Here is a 10,327-nt window from a genome sequence, read left to right on the forward strand (position 1 = left end):
GCATGGAAGTGCCACATGCGAGGGGCATAAGCCGCTGAAGCTATGTGGGGGGCAGGGGTCCTTAGCGACAGAAGGATGGGTTGCCATGGCAACCAGGATGCAGCTGGAACTCCCTCCTTGCTTCACCTGAGCATCCCTGCCCTGGAGAGAGATGCACCTGCAGAGCCTCTGTGGACCTGACTAATAGCTGCTGTTAATAGCAGACGGGATAACATCATAATTAGTTCAGATTGCAAAGAAGGAGAAGAAAGATTTGCATTCCCAGACTGAGCTGAGCGAAGTGGTGGTGGTGGAGAATTGCATAGTTGTTCCTGGGCTATCCAAATGAATGATGCCTCAGCACTCAAATGTCTTCAGATGGCCAAAATGAGATGGAATATAAAATTATACCAATGGAATTATCTGACAGTTGTGCACTAGTGAACTGCATCACTGTGCAACTGGATGTGTACAAAAATATGAAATCTCTGTTCAATGCGCAATGCACAAGCAATTGTTGTTTGAGAGGAACTTACACATGAGCAGCATGCTGGCAATTCCTTTATTTCACTGGCTAAAATGTTAAAAGTTTAAAGTTTAAATCGATTAGGACCTGTTATCGAACCCAAGCTTATTGCACAACAAGCAGGTTTCAGACCAGGGAAAAACTGTACAGGTTAAATCCTTCATCTGACTGAGCATATCAAGGAAGGCTATGAGAAAGGCTGCATTACGGGAACAGTTTTTGTGGACCTTACGGCAGCCTATGACACGGTGCAACATAGGTGTTCTTGCATCGACCTTATTTAACATCTTCACAAATGATCAGCCACAACCACCACTCACAAATATATGTTGATGACCTTGGCCTAACAACACAAGCAAAAGATTTTGAAACAGTTGAAAACCAACTCACTAATGCCTTGAAAGATCTCTCCAGCTACTACAAAGAGAACCACCTGAAGCCTAACCCTGCCAAGACACAAGTGTGTGCTTTCCACCTACGTAACCGCGAAGCCAACAGGAAACTGAAAGTTACTTGGGAAGGCCAAGAGCTCGAACACTGTTTCCATCCTAAATACCTTGGTGTCACCTTAGATCGAACACTAACATTTAGGAAACACTGCATGAACACCAAGCACAAAGTAGCTGCACGCAACAATATCCTGCGGAAACTTACTGGCAGTGCATGGGGTGCAGACCCACAAGTAATAAGAACATCAGCCCTGGCCTTGTCTGACTCAACTGCAGAGTACGCCTGTCCTGTCTGGCAAAAGTCTGCCCATGTGAAGCAAGTGGACATAGCACTAAACGAAACATGCAGAATCATCACAGGATGCCTTAAACCTACACCTGTTGATAAACTCTACAAATTAGCTGGCATTGCCCCTCCTGACGTGCGACGGGAAGTTGCTGCTAATGGTGAGAGAAATAAGGTTGAACATTGTGAAAGCCATCCACTGCATGACTATCAGCCTCCTCCCAATAGACTCAAATCAAGGAAGGGATTCATGAGAACCACCACTCCTCTTGATGTTCCTCCAGCAGCAGCAAGGGTGTTCCTCTGGGCAGCTAAAACAGGCAATTCCAGCTGGATGCCCCCATGAGGGTCTTCCTCCAGGAGCAAACCAAGAATGGGCAACTTGGAAGTCCCTGAACAGACTGAGAAGCGGAGTGGGCAGATCAAAAGACAACCTGGTAAGATGGCACTACCTGGAGGAATCCTCTACCTTGTGTGACTGTGGAGCAGAACAAACAACTCGGCATATGTATGCTTGCCCACAATGTCCAGCCTCATGTACGGAGGAGGAGTTGTTTAAAGCTTATCGGCTGTTAGGATTTGTGGGAGTTGAAGTCCAAAACACCTGGAGAGACCATGTTTGCTCAAGGCTGATTTAAACTGAACATTAGAAGGAACCTCTTGACAGTAAGAGCAGCTCTGCAATGAAATCAATTGCTTAGAGAAGAGGTTTGGTCTCCTTCTCTGTATGTCTTCAATAAAAGGCTGGACAGTTTCCTACTGGATTGCTCTAACTGGAGATCCTGCATCGAGCAGCAGGGTAGACACAATAGCTCATGAGGCCCCTTCTAAATCTATAATCACATAATTATAGATTTTGAAGGGGCCTCATGAGCTATTGTGTCCATCCTGTTGCTCAATGCAGGATCTCCAGTTAGAGCAGTCCAGTAGTCATGATTCTACGCTGAGGACTTGCAAAAAAAAAGATTGTGGCTTCCTTGACTGAATCATCAGTAATGTGATCTTCTTCTTTCCCAAGCACTATAGACAACATCATCATCGACAATTTCTCATGTCCAAGTCTGACTGCCTTCCAAGTGTAGGGTCTTGGCGGTGGGTCCCTAGGTGACTGTAGAGACCCATCCTTGATCTGCATGTTCTTTCACGGTGAGAACATTGGTTTCTAGATGGAAAGTAGTCCCGCCAAGGGTTGGCTTGATGTATCTTCTTCCTCTTGACACGTTTCTCCCTTTCGCCCTTCATTCATCCCTCTTCGAATTCCACAGCACTGTTGGTAGCAGCTGACCTCCTACATCTCTTGGGTCTTGGGTTGTGTATACATTTCCATAATTCATGTGGATATGCAATAATGGGATACTATTGAGCCCTATGGAAATGAATGACAACCATCCCAAGAATACCAAAGTTGTGTTGGAGGACCTGGAAAATTCCTTGGAGATACATATTTTATCAGACATAGATAAATGAAACTGTGGATACTGAACTGTGGATACCAATCCTCTCATCACTTATAAGTCATGTCTATTACTGCTTATTGTGACCAGGCTGAGAGTTTGAACAATTACTTTCTGGTCTCTCCATGCAGCTCAGTTTCTTTGTAGCTTCATTCAATCCTTTCACCCCCAAGTAGCTGTCCAAGGTAGATGTTCCCCTTAGGCTCCCCAAGTAGCTGTCCAAGGTACATAGATAGTCCCCTTAGGCTTCCTTACAAAGTCTGGATCTTGCAGACGTGTCTCCAACTCTAACCAGAGAACCAGACAAAGGTCAAAATCGTTATGGAGAGATTAAACGGAAGAATTTAATTATGTATTCGGCTGCTCCTGCAACATTTATTAATTTAGCAGTACAAATGGACCAAAGGGCTAAACAAGCATGGCCTGATTAATTTGCAAATACATCTTGGTAGCAGATTGCGATCAAACGAGGCAGAGTGCTGGGGAGGGGTGCAAAGACAGAGGGAGCAAAAGACAGAGGCCGGATCCTGTCAGATTGCAATGCGTTTGCTTCATGAAGGACATGGAGTGGCCGGGTTCATCTTTATCAATGCTCTCCTCAGAAGGGAAGGAACAAGCACCCAGATATTAATCAGTGCTAAAGCAATGCCACTCAATAATTACCCGCCGTCTCCACATAATCCTGGAACTAAGCCTTTGCCCAATCCACCGGGGCTCCTTCTCCTCTGTTGCACAGCCTCAGCTTACGTGTGTCAGCTATTACCTCTGTACACAGGCGATCTGTCCCTGGAGAACGCACTCGTGGCAGCAACCAATTAGGTTGCCATTGAGTTATGCACTCCTCTCTCTCCCTCTCATTTCTCTATTCCTCACTTGTTGGCCTTCTGATCCATCCTTTGTTTTTGTCAATGACAAACTCTTCCCAGGGTGCCGGGAACTAAACTGTGGTGTTGCACCCCAAGGCAGCGTGAACACTGGAAACTAGACAGAGACCAATAATCATATAATATCTTTATTAAAGCAAATATAAATTCAGGAATGCATAAGCAGAAGGGATGAGTGGGAAATAGTCCTTTGTGGAAAGGTATGAATAAGTCCAAAAAGATGAAGGAAAATGTCCAATATTACTGTCCAAAGTCCAAAACCGAAACACGCTCAAACTGTTGGGAAGTTTGAGCGGGGAACAACAAGGAAGCAAGGGTGAATAACAAGGTCCAAAGTCACTAGGAGATTGTGGATATCAAAGCAGGAACAAGACGAAGCGAAGATCAAACTTGATTCAGGAACAAGGCAAGGAAGTGAATTTACTCTGGTTTAAATCGGGAGTTGCGGCTCAGCTTGGCCGCCAGAAACAGGAGGCTTGGCTTGGTGAAATCAGGGAACTGGAGTCGGTGAAGTGCTCTCAGGAAAACGCTATGTTGACACTGCAAATTGCCTGCAGTGCAAGGCACTTTTATGGAACGAAGATCAGATCCCAACGAAGGGAGACCAAACTCCCCAAAGGTTCCCAAGGGAATCTTTTTATCCACAATCCCCTCGAGATACCAAGCGGTTACTCCTCCTAAGCCCTTGTTTTTCTGATCTCTGGTGATGCAAAAACTCCTTTCGGTTGAAGGGCACGTTCTCTGGGGAACTCTAGACATCTGGTTCAGCCAGGGGAGTAACATCTCCAGTATCTCTCCCAATTAAGGAAGCATCTGAACTATCAACAGCCGGCAGCTGTAACTGAAAGGAGCTGGGAGAACTGGGCAAAAGGTCAGAGTAAGCTTCATCCTGGTCAAAGTTCATTTCTGGATCAGGTTCAGAAGCCAAAGGTGGCTGGGGTATGACATGTGGATTGGTTCTTCTGTTTTTATAAATGGCCTGTGTTGTTGTTGTTGTTGTTGTTGTTGTTGTTGTTGTTGTTGTTGTTGTTGTGTCAGACTCATTTTCACTGAGAGCTACATCAGTCTTATGGACCAGTTGTAATTGCAAGACTATATAAATGTAACTATGTTGCCCTGGCATTGAAAGTCTGGTAGGTCACCTAAAATGACATAAAATGACATAGCAGATTAGATTTCACATAAAATGACATAAAATAACATGAGATTTCAGCCCAGGCATGTGCTTTAAGTCATATCTGACTTACAGCATCTCTAAGGTGATTCTATCAAGGAGTCTTCTGGAGCTGAGGACTGTGACCTACCAGTTTACTGGAGAATCAAATCTCCAAAATTGTGATCCAATGCTCAAACCGTTACACTGTGATGATATTCCACACACATGTGACTGATCTGTAATTAAAATTAAAAGCCCTGTCTGTATGAAAACGTCTCCACTATGAGCAGAAAGAAAACTAGAGGATGCCAACCAGACTGCTCATGGTAGGGAGTGTCAGAACCTTCTTTCCATTCAGCTGCCTTTCCAGGTCTTAGTCTTCTTCTGATTTCTGTCCCTTTCCCCATTGACAGGTGGCTTCTATTCCAATCAGGCAATGATTTTGCTCTGGTACTAGTCCACAGCTTAAAAGATCTATCTATGAGGGTTGAATGAAAAGTAATGCCTCCACCTTTGTAACTCCTCAACAGATGGCAGTCCTGGTCTGCGGCAGGTACTGGCTTGTTCAGTGGACTCTCCTCTACAATTCCATTTGGCGGGAAGCCTTAGCATTGAACGGTTGTGTTGTTAAAGTGTGAAGTATGGAATCCTGTGCAGACGGTCAGTCAATGTGACTGAAGCAATGTGCAGTCACTGAATTCTTGACAGCAGAAGGTGTCACCTCAAAGGAGATTCATCAGAGAATGCAAGCTGTTTATGGTGATTGTGTTGATGTGAGCGCTGTGCGTCGTTGGGCAAGTAAGTTTAAAGATGTTGAGGTGGGAACATCTGACTTGCGAGACAAACAAAGAGTTGGATGTTCTGTGGCAGCAAGCACCGAGTTTCACAAGCAAAAGGTTGACAGATTGATTCAGGAGAATCATTGTATCACTCAGAGAGAAATTTCAAGCATAATAGGCATTTCACAAGAACGTGCTGGTCACATTATAGCTTTGCTTGGCTATCGGAAGATCTGTGCACGAAGGGGACTGTGAGATGCTGGTTGCGGAAACAGAGTGTTGACTTATTCTGTGACGGCTTCAAAAAACTTGTTCATCATTGGCAGAAATGTATCCAATTGTCTGGTGATTATGTGGAAAAGTGAAAAAAGAGTACATTCTAAGGATTATTTCTGCATTTGATTTATTAAAATATTCCCAAACAAACCGAAGTAATGAAGGTGGAGGCATTACTTTTCATTCAACCCCCGTAAGGTGCTGAACTCTCTCAACCATGTAGGGCTATCATCTTGAATCCCTCCTTGAAAGTTCAGGCTAAAAGCAAGACTGCACATGGCCTACTTCCTCTGGTGTGACATCCTACATAGACTTCTCTTTCCAGCCATGAACTGGTGGAGCAAAGTCATCCGGCACTACAACAGAAGGCAGGATCTTATCTTCCTGTGGGCATCATGAGACCCTGGTTTTAAGTAAAACTTAGAAGTTCCTGAGATTCAAGAAGAAATTAATTGAAAAGATTTGGTTGTGTTATTGAGTGCTGCAATGACAGAGCTCTTGGTTTGTTCCCTCAGGAAGATAGGACAGAATATAAATAATGTTTATTATTATTATTATTATTATTATTATTATTATTATTATTATTATTATTATTATTTTACTTGTTGTGTTGATGACCGGTCCCAGCCAGAGAAGCATCCAAAACGTAACAGAAACATAATAGGAAAGCCCATGAACTTCATACATATTACCCAAGTTGGGGATCAGTAATCCCCAACTTCATCCCAGCCAAAGCTTCACTGTTGTTTGTGATGTGTCTTTGTCTGAGACTATTCAACACCAGGACTCAGACTTTAAGCAGGGATTCAGGCTCATAATCCTAGGACTGAAGACGTAGAAGGGATCCCAAATCCATAGCTAATGCATCAAGGACAGGCGGCTGTCCAACCTCTTTTAAAGTCCTACAGTGAAGCAGAGTCCATTCTGTACTGAGTTTGTGTGTTCTACTGTCAAACAGCTCTTAGGGTGCATCTACACTGTAGAATTAATGCAGTTTGGCACCACTTGAATTGCTGTGGTTCAGTGTTGTGGAATCATGTCAGCTATGCTTTGGTGAGGCACCAGCACTCTTCAGCAGAGAAGGCTAAAGACCTTGTAAAACAATTACTCCCATGATTCCATGGCATTGACACCAAGTGGTGTCAAACTGGATTAATTCTGCAGTGTAGATGCACTCATAGGACCTCATCCCACAGGGCATAAGGGAAGCGTCAGATGGCATTTAGTCCTGTTGCATTAAAAAGCAAATCACATCATTTATCAGTACCCATCACACGGTGTTGTTTCTTACCTTTTCTCCCAAACTTATCTGTTGTCAGATGCATCACATGAACCAGTGCAGTTAAGACAGACCTCATTTCTCCCCATGGGCTCTTCTGCTCTTCTTCCCAATGGATCACTAACTCAACTTCTTTGAAAAAGGAAAAGCAGGAAAAAGCACAATTTTGAAAGGTTAGAATCAAGTGAAAGCAAAGCAGCAATCTCCTGAAGCAGTGCAATTTCTACTGAATACATTTAATTAAAAAAAATACTGTACAAGGATCAGGTGGCTCCATTTTGGATCACTGCTTTGTAGAACACCATCCATAGGACGCTATGGAAGATTTTTCAAAATTACCAAAATTTCAGAGGCTTTGGCTTCAGCTACCACCAAAATATGGATGATTTGAACTCACTACCTCTACAAATGCTGCCATCAATGTTATATTCAGGAGCCTGTTCTGTGTTAGGATATTGAGAGAGAGTCACATGAGATACTTTATGTGATAAAAACAAGAAGTTGTTGTTTATTTATTCTTAAACAGTAAAGATGCGCAGAAGTTTCAATATCAAGTTAGTCTTTTCTCTGGTGGCTCAGTGTGTTAAAGCACTGAGCTGCTGAACTTGCAGACCGAAAGGTCCCAGGTTCAAATCCCAGGAGCGGAGTGAGCGCCCGCTGTTAGCTCCAGCTTCTGCCAACCTAGCAGTTCGAAAACATGCAAATGTGAGTAGATCAATAGGTACCGCTCCGGCGGGAAGGTAACGGCGCTCCATGAAGTCATGCTGGCCACATGACCTTGGAGGTGTCTACAGACAATGCCGGCTCTTCAGCATAGAAATGGAGATGTGCACCAACCACCAGAGTCAGACATGACTGGACTTAACGTCAGGGGAAAACCTTTACCTTTACCTTACTTTTATCTTACAAAGGATGGTTTTATAACTTGAATTCTGTGGAAATATGTTCCTTCACACAGGAAATACAAACAGGACAATTTACACCTTTAAATCCACTTCTCCTGGTATTTAACATCAGCACTCTAAACTATAGTACTCAGCCTTACTTCCCTGAAGGCTCTTAACTATATTCCTCAAAGAGGTTTCTTTTTAAAAACACAGTTCCCAAACTTATCTATCTCCAGACTTCAAACTCCAACTAACCAACTGACTAACGGAAAGAATTATTTGGCTGCATAGCTCCAACTGTCACTTTGGCTCTGCCCCTCTCAAGTTGCTAAGCAACTCTCTCCATTTGCATCAGCCAATCAGACTGCACTTACAGTAATGGCTTCCTGATCACTCCTCCCCCTTGCTCTGCTTAACTTTTGCAAGCAAGGCCTGCAAATGGCCGTTCATCCACCCTGCAAGGCAGGCCACTTACCAACCCTGTAAGTTAGGCAAGATCTGTTACAAACGCCCATTCCCCCATGTCACCAAATTGATTCAATGTAAGCAAATCTGACAGATCCCATCCCATGTGGTTTTCGATATTTTCTCCTGTTTCATAATTATTCAGAAGACAAGTTCTGTCAATCTCCTCCCCCATTTCTTCACACTTTTAAAATACTTCCCTAACAAAGCATGACAGACACAAGAGGGAAGTCTCCCTGCGTGGGATACCATCCTTAGTGTCAGGAAGGGATACCTAATATTTAGTGAAAATCTCTTTTCTTTTAATTTGAATCTATTGGATCATTATTTATCTCCAGGAGCAGTAGAAACAAGCAACATGACAGTAGTCCTTCCTATACTTCATGGCTATCACATCACCTCTCTGCTTCCTCTTTCCTCAGTAAAACATTCCCATCTTCTTCTATTTTTCCCAATAAGGCTAAGTTTCCAGAACTTTGATCATCTTGGTCGCCCTTCTCTGCACTTGCTCCAGCTTGTCAATATCATTCTTGATCTGAGGTGCCCATAACGAGACACAATATTCCAGACTAAAGCAGAATAGATGGATACTACAGTAGAGTCTCACTTATCCAACATTTGCTTATCCAATGTTCTGGATTATCCAACGCAGTCTGCCTCCTGCCCAAATCCACAGCTATTTCTCTAGGCAGCAAGGACTGAACTTTTTACGTATTTATTTTTCGGCAGTGTTGTTACTGTAAGTTCATTTTATGCAATTCTATCTTTATTTGTTGTCAATTTGTTAGTAGCCAATGTATTTTGTAGTCAATGTTTGTTGTGGCTCAGCCTTTGCCTTTGTGTGATTCTGATGTGCCTTTGCATGACTCTGATGAAGATTCTGAGTTATATGTGCATAATGATAGGATTCAGGATGAATTTGAGGATGACTCTGATGCTAGGAATTATAGGCGCATTCCATCTGTGGGAAATGAAGAGCAGGGAGTTGTTCCCATGGGAATAAATCATGATGTTGTTTCTAATGAGGAATTTCAGGTGCAGGGAGTGGAAAAGGAGGATACCGTTTTGCCGCCTGATAAGGAGCTCAGTGGCCTTGAATCTGAAAATCTCAAACGTGCTACGAGACTAGAATTTAGAGGGTTGCGGAGAAGCCTTCGCATAGCCAATAAATGAGAGGGCAACGGAACGCCTTTATGTCATGCTTTTAAAATAGTCTGCTCGCAGAGAGCTCTTTGTCAATGCAACTCCATCGCTTGATCTAGAAGCAAGACTGCTTTCCTGTGCCAAGTTTGCCTTCCTGTAATATCTTGTGGATATATTCTGTTTGCTGGGACTTTTGGCTTCCATGAAAAGGACCTTGTTTTATGCTCTATGTTCCTATGGACCTATTGCTTACAGCCTTGGTTTTGTATCTATCTTTTGGAACTGATCTTTTACCCTTTTATGAACTATCCTTTGCCTATTTCCTAAATAAACTACAAAAGACTACTTCCTGTGTGTGGCTTGGTGTCTTTACAAGGTGAAGCTAACCTGAGGTGCGACAATGTTTTCAATACATTGCGATGTTTTGGTGCTAAATTCATAAATACAGTAATTACTACATAACATTATCATGTATTGAACTGCGTTTTCTGTCAGTTTGTTGTAAAACATGATGTTTTGGTGCTTAATTTATAAAATCATAACGTAATTTGATGTTTAATAAGCTTTTCCTTAATCCATCCATATTATTTACTTATTTATTTATTTACAGTATTTATATTCCCCCCTTCTCACGAAGGGGACTCAGGGCGGATCACATTACACATATAAGGCAAACATTCAATGCCTTTAACATAGAACAAAGACAAGACAAACATAGGCTCCGAGCTGGCCTCGAACTCATGACCTCTTGGTCAGAGTGATTT

At 42.9% G+C, this 10,327-nt stretch overlaps 1 long non-coding RNA gene across 1 annotated transcript; it reads right to left on the reverse strand.

The window, feature by feature from the left end:
• Positions 1–3,690: 3,690 nt before the first annotated feature.
• On the reverse strand, positions 3,691–10,050 carry LOC134295611 (uncharacterized). The gene is made up of 2 exons (XR_010002241.1): positions 7,081–10,050; positions 3,691–4,720 (listed from the first exon to the last, which is right to left on the reverse strand). It is a non-coding gene; the product is annotated as an uncharacterized LOC134295611 (long non-coding RNA).
• Positions 10,051–10,327: the final 277 nt, after the last annotated feature.

This window comes from Anolis carolinensis, chromosome 1, assembly GCF_035594765.1.
Source record: "Anolis carolinensis isolate JA03-04 chromosome 1, rAnoCar3.1.pri, whole genome shotgun sequence".
Classification (NCBI taxonomy): domain Eukaryota; kingdom Metazoa; phylum Chordata; class Lepidosauria; order Squamata; family Dactyloidae; genus Anolis; species Anolis carolinensis.